We start from the raw sequence: 22,245 nt of genomic DNA, 5'->3' as shown, positions 1-22,245 counted from the left end.
AAGAAAATAAAGTCATCCATAATATCACCACCCCAAAAAATCAGGTTAATACTTTCTTGTATTTCCTTTCAGTGTTTTGTCAACATATAGATTATAAGTACACAAATGCTTATATGTTCATATTTATAAGATTAAAGTTTAACACTTGTCCCTTTCCACTATGTAGACAATATGAAATTTCTCACCTAATTTCATATCTTAAAAAATTAATAAGTATTCAGTTTCCAAACATGTTCTAATATTATGATGAAAAAGAAAACTCTTGTATAAGTGTGTATATTTCTTTTATTTAATTGTGTTTCAAATGTAAAAAGTAAAAGAAGGCTTGTCTCTTTAAGAATAGACAATAAAGCAGGTTAAAAAATACATACTAAAGGAAATTTTATGCTAATTATAGGATAAGTATCAGGTATGTGTGCAAAGTAAGTTTTACAAACTATGGCAGTATTTCATGATCAGGAGAGGAAGAGGTAAAGTACAGTGATTTATTTCATATCTTGGTCACCAAAGGAACTCTTTTGAAAGACAAAAGAAAACCATCATGGGAAAAAGTCTTATAGTCCTTTCTCTTTTTTCTTTTCAGGAAGAAAGGTGAAGTAATCCTGGCGAGAGGAAAATGCTTTAAGGAATCCCCTTAAGTAAACAGGCAGTTACTTTCCAGAGAAAAGGGGTTCATTAAAAACCACCACTGCTGAAAAGAGAAAGCCCAAATATTCTCTACTATCGGATCAAGTCTCTGCAAGAGAATAATCAGAGTATGTCTTTCTGAGAAGTAAAGAACTGACCAAAGAACAAAGAGTTTTGGATATTTTGAGCGCCATTTTTAGAATGTAGATTTTATGGTCTTGCAGTATTTCCTTTAAGAATATAAAATTCATTTATTTTTTGAATAAGCTATATCAGTTCAATTGTGAAAGTCTCCTTCCCATTTCTGTCTCTTGGCCAGTCAGTTACCTTCCCTGGCAGCAAACATGATGGCCAGTTTCTGAAGTAATTTCCTAGGGACAGCTTATAGATGTACAAGAAAATATGTCTGTAGGAATTCCATGGAGACATAAATGGTGGCATACCCAAAGTTAGGGATTCAGTGTTTGTGTCCTCACTCCTGCCACCCCCTTCCCACAGCAAGCAAATTCACATATTGAAATCCTAACTCGCAGTATGATGGTATTAGGAGTAGGCCCTTTAAAAGGTGATTAGGTCATAAGGGTGGAGTCCTCATGAATGGAATTGGTGCTCTTATAAAAGAGATCCCAGAGAGCTCTCTGCTCTCCATCATGTGAGGACAAAAGAAGAAAGCCATCTACAAACCAAGAAGCGGGCCCTCACAAGATATCACACATGCCAGCACCTTGATCTTGGACTTCCCAGCTTCCACAACTGTAAGAAATAAGTATTTGTTGTCTAAGCCACCCAGTTTACATAAGTTTCTTACAGCAGCCCAAGCAGACTAAGACACCAATCATACTGTTTTCCATCTTGCTTTTTTCCTCCCTTAATAACCTACTTTGGAGATGTTTACACATGAGTATAAAAAGATCTGCATCATAATTTTAAATAAACATTGAATAGTGTAGAATGGGTGTATCATAATTTTAAAAACCAATTCCTGTTTGATGAATATTTAGGTTACTCCCAATCTTTTACTATTACAAACAATGCAGCAATGAATAATCTTATATGTCTGTTCATGTATTGTAAGTACACATATATACATGAGCTAAATCCCAGAAGTAGAATTGCTAGGTCAGATGGAATGTACATCTGTACTTTTGATAGCTATTTCCAAATTACCCTAATAAAGGCTGCACCAGCTTAGCTCCCACAAAGTGGTGTAAGCACACATTCCCCATGTCATTACCCTTTGATCTTGCCATATGTTGGTTAAAAATGGTACCTTGCTATAATTTTAGTTTTTGTAAATGGGGCTGGCATCATTTCACTATAAGATCATTTGTACTTCTATAAATTATTTGTTCATGTCCTTTGACCATTTTTCTTTGTTGTTGGTCTTTACTTAATAATCTCCCTTTCCTCTGCATACAAGGTGTTCTTACACATATGAAAGCTGAACAAGACTTACATATCAAAAGGATGGTTGGGTAAGGAATTATAAAATTCTAATTTCTTACCAACATGCTGCCTTCCTAGGGTCTTAGTGACCCTTTAGGTGATGAAGACCCTTGACAGATGCCAGTTTGAGGCAGGTGATACCAATGGACTGAAGAATAAGATGGCCTGATATCAATGGCCTGAAGGCTCAGGCACCTCTCCTTCCCTTGGGCCACTGCTCCTTCCCTAATCCATCCATGTAGTCTAGGGAAGATATTTGGGCAGCTTTAATCTTTAAATTTTGGAGCCTCCAAACGCAGAAGAAGGACTTCCGGTCTAGATGGAGGCATAGGTAAACACGCTTGCCTCCTTGTACAATCACAGCAAAAATTACAACTAAATTATAAAACAACTATTATGCAGAACTGTCAGAAAATCGAGCTGCATGGAAGTCCAACAACCAAGGACTTAAAGAAGTCACACTCATCTAGGAGTGTAGGAGGGGTGGAGATGAGGAGAAGAGATGTGGAATGGGCAGTCCCACGCCCTCATGCGATGGATAAAAATCAGGAGAGATATCTTAGAAGTGAGGGATCCCAGCCCCACACCAGATCACCCAGCCCAGGGTTCCAGTGGCAGGAAGGTAAGTCCTCATAAGTTCTGGCTGTAAAATCCAGTGGGTGTTGGAGCACTGGAAGAAACTGGGATTCTCAGGCTTCTCCTCTGAAAGGGCCTGAAACCATCTTAGGACTTATGCAGAAACACTCCCTCTGAGTTCTGGCACCAGGGCAGCAGCTGGAAAGGTACCACTGGCATATGTGGAATTACTGAAGTGTCTGGCATCAGGGCAAGTGCTGGGGAACAGCTTTCTCCTGGATAAAACTCCAGTGGCCAGGCAGTGGTCACTGTCCCCTTGCTGAGCCCTCCCCAACACAGAGCCACATGGAGGTGGGTAGTTTTGTATCTGAAATTCCATCAACCTGGTTCACACAGGTTGTCCCACCCAGGCAATTATCTAAGGCTATGGGTACGCTTTTATATAATAGGCCATGCTGCAAAGACAGGGAGTCAAAGCAGCTCTTCCTAATACATAGAAACAAATGCAGGGAGGCTGCCAAAATGAGGAGATAAAGAAATGTGGCCCAAATCACAGAACAGAGAAAAACTACAGAAAAGAACTAAATAAAATGGAGATTAGCAACCTATCAGATGCAGAATTCAAAACACAGGTTATTAGGATGCTCAAGAAACTCACTGGGTACTTCAAAAGCATAAAAAAGACCCAGGCAGAAATGAAGTTACACTAAGTGAAATAAAGAAAAATTTACAGACAATCAGCAGTTGAGTAGATGAAGCCAAGAATAAAATCAATGACTTGGAACATAGGAAGAAAAAAATATTCAATCAGAGCAACAAAGGGAAAAATAATCCAAAAAGATGAAGATAGGGTAAGGAGACTCTGGACAAACTTCAAAGGTATGATTTGAATCATAGGGGTGCTGAAGAAGAAAAAAAGCAATAAATTGAAAACCTATTTGAAAAATAATGAAAGAAAACTTCTCTAATTTGGTGAAGGAAATAGACATACAAGTCCAGGAAACACAGAGAGTCCCAAACAAGATGGATGCAAAGAGGACCATGCCAAGACACATTATAATTAAAATGCCAAAGGTTAAAGATAAAGAATCTTAAAAGCAGCAAGACAAAAGCAGACAGTTACCTACAAAGGAGTTTCCATAAGACTGTCAGCTGATTTCTCAAAAGAAACTGCAGGCTAGAAGGGACTGGCAAGAAGTATTCAAAGTGATGAAAGGCAAGGACCTACAACCAAAATTACTTTATCCAGCAAAGCTATCATTTAGAAGGAAGGGCAGATAAAGTGCTTCACAGACTCCTTTAGATAAAGCTAAAGGAGATCATTATTGCCAGGCCTTGACTAAACAAAATGTTAAAGGGTTTACTGGTGTAGAGGTGAGGGGATTAAGAAGCATGAATAGGTAGTTACAGAATAGCCCTGGTTTAAAGAATGGTGAAGTGGGTAGTGTAGTCAAGGTAAGACAGTTTCTGTCTGACTGATGTCTGGCTCTGTACCCAGTGGCAGCAATTAGTGTAACCTGGTGATAATTCTAAATCAGTTTGTCTGGTGATAATATAAAGACTGAATTTTGCATATAAAAGGAGGCTTCGACGTGTCAATGCATAATATATGAAAGTGAGGGCAACTGAAAGCAAAGAACCACACTACATATAACAGATTTGAGAACTTTAAACCTTGCTATTCTGAAGCATTGTAAATTTAAAAATAAATCAATTAAGACTACAAAAATAACAATGCTTATATTGAAAGCCATTTTCACGTAAGAGTTTTCACATAATTTGACTGAAGTTACCAGATGTAGCATCTATTTATCAAGAGCTTGCCGTGTACCAGACAATGTTTAGGTGCCTTCCATATATTACCTCTTATCTTTAAAACAATCTTTAACTGATGAGGAAAAAGAGGCATAAAGTGATGCCTCTTACCCAAATGCATATCTCGAATTAAAGTAGCCAGCATTTAAACCTAAGCATTTTTCTGATTCCCAACCATAAGCATTTTCCATTTAAGATTTTAAAATAGTTTGCATATGGTATCATTATACATATCCAATTAAAAACTAACATTTTATTCATAATGATCATAAGCTATTATTTTCCCATAGTGATCAAATAAGGCATTCCTTCTTTAAATTGTGATGATTCTATAATTTGACATATTCTACATATATTTATTATTTATGTGAGCATAGAAGACTATCTCAGCAGGTCTCAGCAGGTAGTGCTTCCTTTTTTAAAGCAATTAAAGAGTCCTTCTAGATAAGCTCTCAGAATTTTTAAGACTGCCAACTAGTTCAATGGATTACCTAAAATCTTATTAGCTTCCCAATCCTTACAGATTTCCCATAAGGGATCTCAGTTTCTTTCATCTTAGAAAATGCAAACTTATATCGAAATGCTTGGTTATTCTGAAATGCCTTAAATTAATGGTTTTGCCTTGTAGGGCTCAAAAGCTGAGAGGTCTTAAACTATATTCAGAAAGAAAGAAGAAAAATTCCAAGGGACCTATTTCCTATATTAGTGTAAACATTTTGTGGCAAGTTTATAGCATACCAAGTTTGTTTAAAACTGACTTCATTAATTTCTGAAGAGCTATAAATAAAATTATAAAACTTAAGCCTGCAAGTACATATGAAAAATATCACACTTTAAGAAAAAAAGATGAAACTATTGCAAATTTGTGCCTGTGCTTTCCACGTGCACAATAAACTCTTATTGACTATTTATTTTTAAACTTCCATAGTAATATTATATAGAAACAAAAAATTTGTTCTAAAAATGTTATTCAATCAACAAATATATATTAAAGTCTTTTGCATTAGTCTAAGAAGGTTTATAATCAAAAGTTAAATAAGTTTTCTGATTGTATTCCCAAATCAAACACATGATTCTTAGAAATGTCTAGTATTTTATTTCATTTACTTCCTTTCCATTACTGTGGGCATCAAACACTGAAAATAGTTACACTTTCTAAAATAAAGAAGAAAAACACTTGAATGTTATACAAAAATCACTTATTTTCCAAACAACAAAGAATTGTTGATCCTTGGACTGCATGTAGTGGTAATCACACACACCCCTGCCCCCAAAAGCAGGTAACCATTAAAAGGGAAAACTCAGATGATGGATTCATGACTATTTGGTCCATGTAATAATGTGTTCACTCTGACAGACTGAAAGGGAAGCAGCCACTTTAGGTTTTGATTGCTGTATAGAAAATCAGTATTTAAAATTATTTTATTCATCTAATACATTCTACAATATTTTAAGCAATAAACAGACTTTTACTCCAATTTAAAAGTCAGATACATTGTATAATTCCTTATAAAGCTAAATTATCTCCAATGTATAAAGTACATTAATTGAGAATAATTGAGAATTTTAGCATTTGACAAAATAACACAAGAAACTAACATTAAGTGATTCTACTATGACTACACCTGAATCACGATAGATGAGTTAAAATGTCTTAAATATGCATAAAAACTGAGACAAAAAGGGGAGATTAAATTCTTGTTAGCCAACTTAAATGGGCCTTCAGATACACCATATGGAAATTTCAGGTTTTAAAAAAATGCTTTACACCCTGGCTGGTTAGTTCAGTTGGTTAGAGCGTTGTCTGGATATGCCAAGGTTGCTGGTTCCATCCCCAGTCAGGGCACATACAAGAATCAACCAATGAGTGTGTAAATAAGTAGAACATCTTTTGATGTTTCTCCCTCCCACTTTTCTTAATCCCCCCCCCCCTCTCTCTCCAAAAATCAATAAATAAAAATAAAAGATTTTTACAATGAGGCTATTTATAATGTTGAAAAATCTTCATTTTATGGCCATATTTGCTAACTAAAGCAAGCAAATTCCAACCTGGTATACGCTTAATATAAAAAGGAATATTTTCTCCTGTCAAAATTAGCATACACTCATAGTGTGGTATAAATCAATATAATTAGTTGATTTTCACTTTGAGAGTATAACTTGAACACTGGGGCTGTCAATAGAGAGGTAAAGAGAGAAACTGAAGAAATTAATTTAAAAATAGTGGCAAATATTCCTAGAATTTAGACAATTATTAAATTATTACTTATAAAGCTTGGGATAGTCCCCAAGCTTGGGGTAGTCCCCATTTCAGATTTGAAATGTAGAAGATGACTAATTATTTGACTTACTTCTAGATCTAAATAGTTTCATAGAAATCAAGTAACACTTGATAATTTATCAAAGATCATAAAATAAAAAAGTCGAGTACTGCACCCTTTATCAATCTACCTCATTTAGGTTATATCAGATACTACTTATCATAATGAATAGGAATATTTTCTGATATAGAAAGAGACCACATACTCATCTAATGAAATGTGATATTCATCAACTTAATAGGAACTAGTATTTACAGACCAGATTCCTTAGCATAAAAATCAGGCTAAGTTGGTAAGAGGATGAGGTGTCAATAATATTGAAAATCTTTTCTTTCAAAATATCTTCAGTAGAGATTGAAATATGAAACTGTTCTAAGCAGAGATTCTCTAGTTAAGACAGTGGGGTCCAGAGTACCAATCACCTTTCCTCCCCTCCCTTTCCCTGGAGGCAACCTCCTCACACTCCTAGAGCTCTAATGAGCCCCATGAAAATCATTTCATCCACAAACATATGCTGTTTCTCAAAGAAAACCAAGATCTTGTGAATGGCAGAAAGCCCATCGTACACTTTGCTTGTTTCCATACTTTATATCTTTCATGTAGTTAATCAAGAACATTGTCACAAACTCTTGGGGTATGCAGTTCCATACCCCAAGGAGACATAAGGTCTACCTCAGTTGTGGAGCTATGATTTAAAGCAGGAGCCAGACTTAAGGCTCTCCTTCTAGTGTTTAGACAGGATGAGTTCACTGAGAAATCATTCTCTCACTATGGAGCAAGAAGTCCTTAGGACAATACAAAGAAGTCTGAGTAGCAGAGAGGGAAAACAAATCTTCGGTTCACAGGTCTTCAAGGAAGCATACCTTCACTAGACCTAGAGGTTCTCACGAAGGGGAAGAGATTGATGTAGCCGGAAGCCAACCACAAGCAGTAAAAGATAGGAAAGAAAATTCTAGCAAGAACAATTTATTGATAGCATCCCATTATTTTAGTCAATAACTTAAACTTTCTTCATAACAAAATTTTACGTGGCTAATAACTAATTAAACTGGATGACATAAATTTTACCTTTGTCCTCTATTCTAGTTCACTGGTATAAAGACATGCTAGTTAATAAATTGTAATTTCACCAAAAGTAAGGCTGTGGGAGCATGAAAGGGGAAGGTTGGTCCCATTTTGCTTGTCAAGATTGCAATAAAGACAATTCTTCCTGCTACTTCTACCTATGCATTCCTTATTTTCCATTGATGTGGAAAAGGTAAAGACTACAGTCATAAACAGCAAAGATCTGTAAGATGCTAATATTACTTGAAGATGGGTGTCTCCAGAAACACACATAAAAGTGAAGACTGCCTCTACTCAAGGGTATACTGGTAATGCATATCAGGATACTTAACTACAAAAGAATCAAGTAATTGGACTTGAAACATTCTTTACTCTTAGTAATAAATGATAATGGTGAACATTTTTCCTACTTCTTGCTATTTCTTTATAATTTTTCCATGGTCCAGAGATCATACAATTTAGTCTAATTTAGCAACGTATCAATTATGTTAACATAGTTTATTAATCAATGTTACCTGACTCATTTAGGTAAGCAGATTCATACTTAATAAGCAACAATTATATGTATGGTACTCATTAGACACTTTTTATTTTCTTGTTTAATTCCCACAATAATCTTCATTTTTATAATTGAATAAACTAAAGCTCAAAGAAAATGTTATGGATGTGAAAAGTTGTGCTTTGAATTATATCTAAATTTCACACGGAAATTTAAGAAAATGAACTAGTATAGTCACCTCCTATGCTACAAACCTGATGTGTCAACATCATCAACATATAATCAGGTTCACACTGACCCCCACCCCTCCTTTTAATAACCCACTTTAAAAGCACTTTGCTAGTTTCCCACATCCTCCCTTTCCCTTAGCACCCATAAGCAACCTACCTATTGTGTGGCAATATCACCACCTATTGGCTACCAGAGGTATTGCAATAACCCAAAATAGCATCTGCTTCCATGCCTAAGGAAGACCAATATATCATTTGGACACTTCTTTTCTTCTGCATTTTATTAAACCTACTTGAAAAACTTTTCAGCTGAGTTAAACCCACTTGAAAAAATATTTTTCATATGTATGTATATATATGTGTGTGTGTATACATATGCATATAATCTTTTTTCTCCTTCATCTCTCCTACAATAACCTATAGAGTTATTGCATCTCTCTTGATTCCATTGCTAAACAATGTTTTTTCTAATGTACAGAAATTCAGGTGAATTGGATTCACCTGAATCTAATTTCAGGTGATTAAAAGGGATTTGAAAATTATTCTGGAAATTAAACTACCATTTATTACAGTTCCTATGAAAAAAATGTGTTGAATTTAAACAAAATGCTTACATAGAACTTTCAGAATTCAAATCAATTTTAGATTGGGAACTGCTATATTACTAAAACATATAAAAAGCTTTAAGTCTTTCACTGTAGTATCCAAGGCAAATAAAGAAATAGACTGCTATATAAAGCAATATTGCATATATTTTCATCTCCTCTTCAGAGGATGGACATCTGCCTGTCCTGCATAATTTGAACCTTGCATTACATGTAATAGAACACTAAAATGTTTATTGATAACAGTGATGAGCTCCATTGCTACTTTGCAGTGGTTCATTAAAGTTACACCAATGATACAGAAGTGAATAGGTCCCATTATTTAAATTTTTATCTCTGTGAAAAAAACTTCCAGGATTATGTCTATAACTGCAACCGCTCAATAAGTTCCAATCGTGAATTTTTGTTTAAAGCAATGCTCTACTTGCATGTCCTTACACTTCTGTTACAGAGTTCTACATCTTACTGTAATAAGTCCCTGAAAAATGTCCTATCTTTATGGTATGCCCTTCAAGGTCCCTTCTGTGTGAATTTTGTGGGGGAAAGATGTAAGATACCCCAAAGCAGCTAGTCAATGTGAAGTCACTTTCATTGTTAGCACCAATCGAGTAGCAATGGGTTTTTGTTCCTTGGCCTTTGTCTCATAGCTCAGTTCTAGAAACTGCTTTTTAAATTCTGATTTGAGTCCAATTTCTTATAGGCAGGAGAAGACTGCCACTGCCTCATACATTTTAACCATAACTGTTCTCACCTGCCTAGACAAAGCCTATTCCTGGTAGAAAGACAGACTCTAACTCCCTTCTACTGATCCCATGGTCTACTGAGACCTGTTTGTGGCCAAAGGCTGGTGTCAACTGCCCAGGTATATGACCTTCTCTTCACTGTTAGCTATATTCCTGCTTTGCAAATCACCTGCTCAACACTATTTTATTGGCTTCCCAGGACTTGGAAACCTAAGGAATGGCCTTTTAACTAATAGTTATGACATTCACCTCTCCTGAGCCCCAAGTGCTTTTCCTTCCAAATCTTTTGATAGTTCTATTATTTTACTCATTTCCTAATTTAAAAAGTTCAGTTGTTTTTACAGTATGAATATATGTTATACTACATTTTTATGGTTAAGTTAGTTATCACAATTGAAATTTAAAAAATTGTTTTAAACAGCTTCAACTGATTTTACTATTGTTCCACTCCCCAACAAGGCAAATGTTCAACAACAAAAAATATATTAATGTTTCTTGGATTTGTCCCTTTTATTTCACATTTACATCACAGCCCTCCTCCAGGGTCTTCTTGTTTCATGCCTACATTAATAGAAAAACCTCTTTAACCATACCATAGTCTGATGTCTATTCTTTATTGTTTAGAAATCCTTCCTTTCGGGAGCATTCATTATTCCAGTTCCTTTTGACCCAGCCTATCCATTGAGTTTGGCCAGTGCTGCCACCCCTCTGTCTAGAAGTAGGTCTCAAAACCAAGTTTAAGCATAGTCTTGTACCCCTTTAACCACAAAATTTTTTTCAAGAATGGGCACATGACCTCAGCTGGACAATCAGCATTTTCCCAGAACCTTTGCTGGAGCTTCCAGGAAATACTCTTAACCTCTATGATCATGAGATATAAAGACCATAAAAACCTAGAACTGCTGGGGCCACCTATCCTACATTGTAAAGAAAACCTATCCATGAATGAAGCCAAATCAGAGGAGGGTGGAGATGTGCAAGAGAGAACATATCCTCTTAATGTTAATATTATAATAATATAATACCCTCTTTAATATTAAACACTTGAATTTAGTTCATTTTCTATTGTTATGTTTTCTAAAATACTGTATTAGTTTTTGTATGTAGGCTAAGTTGCAGTAACAAATAGGCTCTAAAAAATAAGTAGCTTAAATGATAAGAATTATATTTCTTTGTTATGTAACAGTCCTGGATGGATGTTCAGGTAGGCCAGTTCTTTCCAAAGTCATTTAAGGACCCAGGCTAATGGCTGTTCAGCCATTGTCAAGCCTTCCAAGGTTTCTGTGAACACTGTCATTTCATTCAGCCAGGAAAAAGAAAAAGCGCTGAGAAACACATATGGAGATTTTTATTGGCCAGGCCAGGAAGTGACTCATATCACTTCCACTTACAATGCACTGGAGAAAACTTAGTCATATAACCACACCTACCTTAAAGGAAGCTGGTAAATGTGGTCTAGTTATATGTCCAGAAAAGCCAAAAACATGGATTTGGATGGAAAGCTACTGGACTACAAATATATCCTTGGATAAAGGCAAATCAACAAAGAAACTGAACACCAGATCGTATCACACTGAGTCTCACAGAAAAACTTTTTTTAAAAGATTTTATTTATTTATCTTTGGACAGAGGATAAGGGAGGGAGAAAGAGAGGAAGAAAAACATCAATGTGTGGTTGTCTCTTGTGCACCCCGCACTGGGGACCCAGCCCACAATCCAGGCATGTACCCTAAATGGGAATCAAACCAGTGACCCCTTGATTCACAGGCTGGCCCTCAATCCACTGAGCCACACCAACCAGGGCAGAAAAATTGTTATTTTTTTAAATTAAAAACCTGGTGAAATACCATTACCCATATTTCAGAGCAATTTGAAGAAATACTCCAGAAAAAAATGCGTCCAATCTATCAAAAGATTTTGTTAAAAACTTGTTCACTAACATCATATATCTGCTAATATTTACATACAGTGGGAGAAAGTCACAACAGATATCAGTACTAAGGATAACAGAAAAATACCAAGCATGTTTTTTTCCTTTTAGGATTAGGGAAGATTAATAACACTAAAACAGTATTATTGAGGGCGCGAGAAAATTAATAGACTGTGACTTCCAGACAAGGTGGAGGCATAGGTAGACACACTGCGCCTCCTCACACAACCAAGACAGGGACAACAACAATTTAGAAACACAATAACAACCAGAACTGACAGAAAATTGAACTATATGGAAGTTGGACAACCAAGGAGTTAAAATAGACATGTTCATCTAGATCGGTAGGAGGGGCGGAGTTGGGCAGCCGGGTAGAGAGGGGTCGAGGCACAAGAAGTGGTGGCACTGGGTGCATAAGGCATCCTGGGCACACAAGACCACAGCGGGTGGATCCTGGGTGCTCAGGCAGCAGCTGGCAGACCCCGGGGCGCAGGGTGGCAACCGACAGACCCAACAAGGTGGCGTTTGTGAGGCAAGGCACTGCAAGCAACCCAGAGCCCCAGCACCAGCAATTAGAGCCCCAGGGCACTGATTGAAAACACCTGTGGGGGTTGAGGCACAGGGAGAGACTCCCAGCCTCACAGGAGAGTTTGTTGAAGAGATCCATGAGTGTCCTAGGACGTGCACAAGCCCACTCACACGGGAATTAGCACCAGAAAGGCCCAGTTTGCTTGGGGGAAGCGGGGGAAGAAACTGAAGTCTGATGGAGAGTACAGCGAGCGCCATGTTCTCTCTTGGGCCCCACCCCCACATACAACATCACAATCCAGTGACTGGGTTGCCCTGCCCTGGTGAACACCTAAGGCTCCGCCCCTCATACGTAACAGGTGCGACAACACACACACACACACACACAAAAATGGCCCAAATGGAAGAACAGATCAAAGCTCCACAGCAAATACAACTAAGTGACCAAGAGATAGCCAGCCTACCAGATGCACAGTTCAAAGCACTGGTGATCAGGATGCTCACAGAATTGGTTGAATTTGGTCGCAAATTAGATGAAAAAATGAAGGCTACAATAAATGAAATGAAGAAAAATGCACAGGGAACCAATACTGATGGAAAGAAAGCTGGGTCTCACATCAATGGAGTGGACCAGAAGGAAAAAAACAATATAAAATGAGAAAAGAATGAGAAAATAAGAATTCAAAAAAATGAGGAGAGGCTTAGGAACCTCCAGGACATCTTTAAACATTCCAACATCTGAATTATAGGGGTACCGGAAGGGGAAGAGGAAGAGCAACACGTGGAAAACTTATTTGAACAAATAATAAAGGAGAACTTCCCCAATCTGGCAAAGGAAATAGACTTCCAGGAAGTCCAGGAAGCTCAGAGAGTCCCAAAGAGGTTGGACCCAAGGAGGAACACACCAAGGCACATCATAATTACATTAGGTAAAATGAAGGAAAGAATCCTAGAAGCAGCAAGAGATAAGGAGACAGTAACCTACAAAGGAGTTCCCATCAGACTGTCAGCTGATTTCTCAAAAGAGACCTTGCAGGCAAGAAGGGGCTGGAAAGAAGTATTCCAAGTCACAAAAGGCAAGGACCTACACACAAGATTGCTCTATCCAGCAAAGCTTTAATTTAGAATGGGAGGGCAGATAAAGTGCTTCTCAGCATAAGGTCAAATTAAAGGAGTTCCTCATCACCAAGCCCTTATTTTATGAAATGTTAATGGGACTTATCTAAGGAAAAGAAGATAAAAAACATGGATAGTAAAATGACAGGAAACTCAAAATTATTAATAACCACACCTTAAATAAAAACAAAAACAAACTAAGTAAACAACTAGAACAGAAATAGAACCACAGAAATGGAGAACACATGGAGGGTTAGCAATTAGGGAATGGGAGGAAGGGAGAGGGGGGAAAAGGTACGGAGAATAAGTAGCATTGATGGTAGGTAGAAAATAGACAGGGGGAGGGCAAGAATAGTATGGGAAATGTAGAAGCTAAAGAACTTATGACACGTGGACATGAACTAAAGGTGGGGAATGTGGGTAGGAGAGGATGTGCAGGGTGGAGGGGAATGAAGGGGGTAATGGGACAACTGTAATAGCATAATCAATAAAATATATTTTAAAATTTAACAGGCTGTTACACTGTTGGGAATGTAAATTAGCCAGTATAAATTATAAAACCAATTGTTTCTTTTTTTGGACTAACTACCAAGGAACTTAGGAGTATGGCCACAAGTTATCTCTAGTGGCGTAACAGCATGAAATTTTGTATTTTCTTTATTGGTTGATTTCTTAAAAACAAAAATCTTTTTTTAAAGAATAAAAGCAGCCCTGGCTGGTGTAGCTCAGTGGATTGAGAGCGTGCCTGTGAACCAAAGGGTCACTGGTTCAATTCCCAGTCAGGGCACATGCCTGGATTGTGGGCCAGACCCCCAGTAGGAGGTGCATGAGAGGCAACCATACATTGATGTTTAGTTCCCTCCCTTTCCCTCTCTAAAAATAAATAAATAAAATCTTTTTAAAAAAAGATCTGTATTAAAAAAAGATAAAAACAAAATGAAGCTATTTTTATTTTTATAAACAATATTCATACTCCTACAAAATAATTGTTTAGATAATTGATCTCATAGCCATTGTGAATTTCTGACAGTAAGGTTGTCCTTTTTGAGTTGGCTGCTATAACACTTAATTAGAGTTGCATTTGTGGCTCACTCTTAGAAAATGTGCAGGTAATCAGTGTTTACATTAGAGCTCATATCTGGCTCCACTTATCCCTCACTTTGATTTGCTTTCTCCTTTCACTGAAATTTTATACCTCTATCTGTCAGCCCTCAATCTCATGTTTCTTCTGGAAGAAGGAAGAGAATGATATTACAACATAGGTTTATTGTATCAGAAACTCTATCACTCTTTGTATACAAAATTTAAAATTCTGAAAAGCAAATATTTTTCTTAAAAAGCAAAAATTCTTCATCTCAGTGTTTACTCAAAATAAATAAAAATACAACAATGCTATATACAATACACATATATAGGAGAATGAGAAAGAATGCTCAGATAGCTCATAGTATGGTTCAAGGGTCCCAATATGTTTTTTTTTTCACAATGACTCGTAGCAGACAATCCAGTGGCCTCTCATTCCAGGGGCATACCACAATGCACGTTACGTACTGTCCCCAGCATGACAGCAACAACTTTATCTCTGGCTGTTACTGATCTGAGTCATACTAGTGATCTAAGGAGTCAGATGATTAAGAACACAGATTGACTACAATGTAGAGAGATAAATATAATAGAGAAAATGCTGTATGCTATGATACGACACAGGGAAAAAAAATAAAGAACCCAGAAATGTAGAGGAAAAAAATGGGAAATTTTCTGTAAGAGATACCTATCGTATCAGAATTAGGCAGCCAAAGGAGGAAGAAAACAGAGATTAGAAGAATCAGTCCATAAAATGGAAAATTAAAAGGACGATTGGATTTTATATAGAAAAGATGGTGAAACTATTTCTGGGCACTCAAATATGTTAAAAATTGGTTAATCCACATGATAGCATTTTTAGATAAATGAAGCCAATTCCTTGAAAAGCAAAAATTTTCCAGACTGATCATTTTTATAAAAATAATTTAAAAATGCTTTAGGGTTTTTTTTGTTTGCTTATTTGTTTTTTTGTTTTGTTTTGTTTTGGCCTAAATAAATTAAACACCATTCAGTGCTTACTTTCTCTTTGAATCTCAAGCTAATTATAAATAAAGCATACTATACTGCACCTTAACATATATAGGTCCTACTGAGATCATTTGACTTTTAAACAATCTCAGTACATTATAGTAACTTAGTTATTTCTTATTGCCAATCAGTGTTACTGCTTCTAACTACTGTATATCAGCTTTCCACCCCCATGAATCCTTTATTTGTACAAACTCGGGGTGGAGGGACAGGAACTGGCAGTGAAAAGAGTATTATTGAGCTCACTAAATCCCTGATATATTTCTGCACACTACATCAAGCCAGCAGCTCTGCTCTGAGGACAGCTGCATTCTGTATAATGCTCAAAGTGCATATATTTTGTGATTTATTTATTTTTTCACACTACTTCAAGGAGATTTTCTTGGGTTTTGTTCTGGTCTAATTTCCAGGCAGATTTTCCTGACTTTTCAAGCTGTTATAAGCCTTACTCAAGCACTGTCATTTAGGGTACTGGAAAAGAAAAGGGTCAATTGGCATAGTATTCAAATTTAGACTTTTGCTATAATCTCTAAACGAGATTGTACATCCCATCAAAATGATCTGTGTTAGAGTTTGATTTAACATATACTACTATACCACACACTACTTAGGGTAGCTACTATCAAACCCTCCCATCCCCCTAAAAATAAGCAGAAAATATATTGGCAGGGATATAAACAAACTAGACCCCTTATGCACTGTAGGTAGGAATGTAAAATGGTGTGCCACAGTATGGTGGTCCTCAAAAAAATTAAAAAACAGAATTACCCTATGATCCAGCAATTCTACTTCTGGACACGTAAACAAAATAATTGAAAGCAGGGTCTTGAAGAAATATCTGTGCACCCATGTTCATAGCAGTATTATTATAGTCAAAAAGTAGAGATAACCCAATGGGTAAATGGATAAACAAAATGTGGTTTATAGATACAATGGAATACTATTTGACTTAAAAAGGAAGGCTCTTCTGACACATGCCACAACATAGAAGAACTCTGATACCATTATGGTAAATAAAATAAGCCAGTCACAAAAAAGACAAATACTATATGATTTCCACTTACATGAGGTATCTACAGAAATCAAATTCATAGAAAGAGAAAACAGAATGGTGGCTGCCGGGCATTGAGGGAATAGGAGAGGAATGCAAACTTGTTGTTTAATGGGTGTAGAGATTGTTTTCTAAGCTGAAAAGAGTTTTGGAGATTGGCTGCACAATAATATGAATGTTCTTAATACTACTGTGCAGTATACATTTTCAGATAGTTAAATTGGTAAATTTTTTATGAAGTGCACTTTACCACAACTATACATATATATGTGTACATATATACATATACATGTGTATTTGTGTGTATATATATAAACTTACAGTTTTTTTAACCCTGTTTTAACAATTCTTCAACTTTTGGTAATTAGTGAGAGTCCTCTAAAAGGAAATGAGTGGGCATTTAAAATGTCTGGGGGTTACCACAGAAAGAACAAGTAAGTATGTTTTTCTACATATTTCAACTGTATCTTGTTCTCCAAGTGAATTGCAAATTCCTTAGGTATAAACACAACTTCTTCTAATTGTTTTAGATAATATTCTAAACTGGGAAAATGGAAAGAATTAATGCTTGATGACATGAGAATGTTTAGGTAGCATTTACTGTATCTCCAAATTGCCACATGTAACATTAAAATAACAAAATTAGAACTGAAAGGAAACTTGAGAGATCCTATTATAATAGTTAGTCATCAAGCCATTTCGTAGAGCTCCTAAAAATCAATAGATAGAAACTCACTTCTTATCGTTCAAAGACATTATACACTAGGTTTAAAACACATCCTCATAAAATGTGGAATTAGGCAGAGGTGCTGGTTGCACTACTATGTGAATGTACTAAATGCCACTGAAAGGCACACCTCAGAGATATCACAGGTTCAGTTCCAGACCATGGCAATAAAGTAAATATCATAATAAAGTGAGCCACACAAATAATTTTTTGTTTCCCAGTGCATATGAAAGTTATGTTTACACTATAATGGAGTCTAGTAAGTGTGCAATAGCATTGTCTAAAAAGGCAATGTACATGCTAATGGAAAAATACAATAAAAATAAATTAATTTTTAAAAATAAAAATAAAAAGACAATGTATATAATGCAATTAAAAAGTACTTTGATAAAAATGCTAACCATCCTCTGAGCCTTCATTAGGTCATAATGTTTTTCCTGGTGGAGGGTCTTACCTTCAATTTGTAAGAAAAAAAACCCATTATCTGTGAAGCACAATAAAGAGAAGCACAATAAAACGAGGCATACCTGTATTGTATACTTTTAAATGGTTAATTTTATGTTATATGAATTTTACCTCAGTTTCTAAAAAATCCTCATATATACATTTGACACATAAAGAATCCCAAAGACAAGGGATAAAGCATGAGGAGTTGTGGCTGGTCATGGGCAGGAGACTGCACTGAACCTCATGTAAGCCTGACAAGAAAGGATGGAGTAAGATTCTAAAAGAACTAGTTTTAAAATGTGGTGCTGCATGAAAAGTATTTTATGGTAACAAGATGACATAAGATTGTGAGCTGATAAACCTTACCACAACCATCAACACCACAAACTAAAATTATGTATAAAAGGCAACAAGCCTATGACTTGGGGCTCCTCTCACTTAGCAAACTCGGTTATCAGGCCTGTAAATCAAAGAGGTCAAAGAGGGACTGGAATCAAATCATGTCAAGACAAGGAGCTTGGACTTTTCCCTTGAGACAACAGGGAGTCTCTGGCAAATTTAATAACACAGCAGAGTAATGGGTTCAAAGCTTTGTTTTTAGGGAATCACTTGGGTGGTATCATTGAGGATAATTAGAAAAAAGCAGGATTGGAATATTAGACTACTGCAGTATTCCAGAGAGAAGTTCATAAAGTGAAACAGGTTAAACTTTAGGATCAATTGGATATAGGCTTAAGGATGGTACTAGGTGCTTTTCTTAGTTATTCCTTTTAATCTTCACTTTGAAGCTTAATATTATTCACATTTTATAGATGAAGATAAACTTGGGTCAAGATCACATAATTAGTTGCTAGAGAAAATGTGAATGCACATTTTCTGCTACCCTGTGGTATAAACCAAAACAGTTAAACTGCTTTACGTGACAAAAATGTAGGTTTGTGTATACTGAGTACTTCTTGTCAGCAGCACAGCTAGCCCTGATCAAGTGAGCACTTGAGGATATCCTAAATTACTTGAGCTAAAAACAACTTTTACCTGGAAGTGATTTTTTAAAAAAAAATCCTAATAAAAGGGGACTCTTGCACCAAGCGAGACTGAACTTATAAAAAAATCACTATGTCCTCTCGTGGTACCTTTTTAAATAAAAGGTTACATGAATATATTGGCTCAGTATATACCTAGAGGCAATAATCCAAAGGGATATATTTGATCTTTAAAACTGCCAAATTAAAAATCCTTTCTACATATATTATGTCTAAAAAGACAATGCACAATACAGAATATAAAACTTTCATATAAATCCAAATACTTAACTTTATGTGTGTGTGTGTGTGTGTGTGTGTGTTACCTTGGCCCCCACAGAGAGATAACAGAGGTGGATAAATTTACCTTGCATGTTGTACAAAAGCAACTTGAGACACAGCCACAAATCCTGGAAAGGTGAACCTGATTGTTTATGTTCTCCAGACATCCCTCTCCTCTCAAAGCACTCATCTTAATCCACTCTGATCAGAACTTTGGTATTCTTACATCTCGAGGATGATACTTTGCACTGTCTGCTTGCTTCTAGAAAAAGGATGAGTAATGTCTGAATCACACACACACAAAAATGAGGAATGACACTTCTCCACCACAATCTTCAAGAAAAAAACCACAAGGATTATACGAAGAATTCTTATTCAAGTGTTAGAATTAACATCAATTTTGCTGAGACTGGGAAATAAGGTGACTAGCCCAGGTGTAATGCCTTGAAGAGAGTTGCCTGGGAGGGAACTTTTGACAACACTAACCTCTCAGTACAATTGATTAAACATTTCTGTTACCCCTATCCTTAGGCAAACTTGCTATCCAACAAAAATCTTAATTTGATAATTCTAATACCTCTTTCTTCACTTCATATAAAAATAAAAACTGTCCATGCCTTTGAAATAGTGCAAGGTATCCTATCTGATTAAAAAGCATACACACTTTAAACTCAAATGCCTTTTCAAAAAGCTTAACTGAGTAAGCACTAACCCCAAGGTAGAAAAATAATTTGACAACTGAAATATTTGGCAAGAAATAATAAGAATATTTATGTTTTTTCCTGATTTAAAATGGATAAACAAGCAAACATAGCTTGTCAGTAAAATCCACCCAAATGTAATTTCAAAAGTCTCCAAATTGTAAAAGGAAGAAACAGCCAAGGGAATAAATTTTTAAACTTTTTAGAAGTTTAAAAAAATATTAGACATTGGGTCTTATTCAGAAACACATTTAAATGTGTGATATGAAAGAGAAATGAATTCATTTGTCAGTAATAAGAAAGCAATTTTGAAGAAGAAAATATGAAAAGAAACAAGTCTATCTTGATTTTTTCACTTCATGTTTAATAAATTGCTTTGGAAGTAAGCTTTCTTTGTTCTTTCATTCCATCTGCTATGAAATAAGGACTGTAAAATCACTGATAGAAGACTAGAAAGGTTCTCTTTTCACCATTGTGACAGTAGACACGCTTACATAAATGCCATTTCAGTGGGCTCTGGGCATACACAATACCACACACTCCATTTTACTCCTTTTATTTTTCCTGACCTTAACATCTCAGTAGGAAACATTACTGGGATGAGGTATTTTTCTGGGAATAGTTGGGTTGATTCTTTTTTTAGGTTGTGGGCTCTGTGACAAGTTATAATCCTACCTGACAAAGATAAGATTTGCATCATGGTTTACACAACATGAAACATCAGAAAGAAGAGAGGAAAATGACTGCTACATACTGAAGTCCACAGGCAGTGTGTACCTAGTTGCAAATCATGAGTTGGTTCAGAAATTGCTGAGGTCAAACCTTATCTCAGTGTCTAACTTCACAGGTCTCTACAAATAGCTAAGATTACTGTACAGTGCCTTGATACCAGCTAAGCTAAAAAAAAAAAGTTGAATAAATGGTTTTTTTCCTAATGCATAGGCAACTGGTTAAGAACACTGACTCTGGAGGCAGACCACTTGGTTCTGAAATTTGCTAGTTTATATTCTTTAATATTATTTAACTTCCCTGTGCCTTAGTTTCCCTGTCTGTGAAATAGGAATAATAAGATAAAATATGATCATAGGATAACATTTGCTATATGTAAAGTGCTAAGAATAATGTTCAGAACTTAGCTATAACTATAAACTAGTACATGTATTAGCTATAACTATAAACTAGTCTGTTGGTTGATTATAAAGTCATACTACAAACCAAATAAAGATTTTTTAAAATGTTGAACTTAAAGAGATAACAATCAGATATCACATGAGGCATCAAAACAAAACCAACACACATGTTTGTAATACTTGCAGTGCTCTTCCTATGGTGCTGTGAGGCTGGTGTGAGCAGAAGGGCCCTCATACATCAGGTTTTCACCATGGAGCATAAGATTATGTTTAAACAGGCAGTTTTGATGTTGTAGAGGATGGGTGTACAAGGGGAAGACCTGATACTCTTGAAGTTTGGGCTAGCCTGGCATCCTGTAGGGCAGTCATACTTATGCCTGGAAATCTGTAGTTCCGTCAGGATCAAAAGAATATCTTGGAAAAGTTGGTAGAAAAATTAAAGGGGAAATCATTGTGGAGGTGGGGGAGGGGAAATAAATGCAGTTTAGGGCAAAGCATCATTGCCAGTGCTATTATCTTCCCTGGCATGGGGGTTTCCTCCCTTCTCTGGGGTACAATTAAAGTGCAAAACAGAATAAAGAAGACCATCATGCTACCTACCCTCAATCCACAAAGCATGGGGTGAGTATGGATGGTTTAATTGCCAGACATACCAGGGGCATGCTCACTTCATTTTGGTTTTATAAATTGCTTAGCCACCAGGTGATCCTGAATTGTGGTAAATTATGGTTCTTTCACAAAATATATACACATCCAAATTGTTAACTCTTTCCCACATGTCCTGTCACTATCCAACCAAATATTTAGCAAAATGGGTGTCAGAGACTATGGTTAAATAGTAACTGTCAGAAGTCAAATGTTTTTGGTTATCTACCCAAATAATTTGAAACACTTATTCATAAAGATATATGTACCCCTCTGTTCACTGTAGCATTATTCATGGTGGCCAAGACATGGAGACAACCAAAGTGACCTTTGATGAATGACTAGATAAAGAAGATGTGGTACATATATACAATGGAATACTACTCAGCCATAAAAAGATGAAATATTGCCATCTGTAATAACATGGATGAATCTTGAGAGTATCATGTTAAATGAAGTAAGTCAGGCATAACAGGACAAGAGCCGTATGATTTTACTCATATGTGGGATATAAAATAAAAAGCAACAAATGAACAAATGAAAAAACAGACTCAAAAGTACAGACAAAGAATGGTTCCTATCGGGGGAAGGAGGAAGTAGGGGAAGGACAAAAAGGGTAAAGGGGTT

General features: G+C 36.1%; 1 protein-coding gene and 1 long non-coding RNA gene across 2 annotated transcripts in view; both read right to left on the bottom strand.

Moving 5' to 3' along the window:
• NDUFAF2 (NADH:ubiquinone oxidoreductase complex assembly factor 2) overlaps positions 1-22,245 on the bottom strand; it is a 157,855-nt gene that overhangs the window by 70,383 nt on the left and 65,227 nt on the right. The window lies entirely within an intron of this gene.
• On the bottom strand, positions 5,802-21,971 carry LOC118499443. The gene is made up of 3 exons (XR_004901923.1): positions 21,740-21,971; positions 7,208-7,212; positions 5,802-5,812 (listed from the first exon to the last, which is right to left on the bottom strand). It is a non-coding gene; the product is annotated as an uncharacterized LOC118499443 (long non-coding RNA).

This window comes from Phyllostomus discolor, chromosome 3 (assembly GCF_004126475.2).
Source record: "Phyllostomus discolor isolate MPI-MPIP mPhyDis1 chromosome 3, mPhyDis1.pri.v3, whole genome shotgun sequence".
In the NCBI taxonomy this organism is placed as follows: Eukaryota; Metazoa; Chordata; class Mammalia; order Chiroptera; family Phyllostomidae; genus Phyllostomus; species Phyllostomus discolor.
This window is presented reverse-complemented; position numbering and strand designations above follow the sequence as displayed.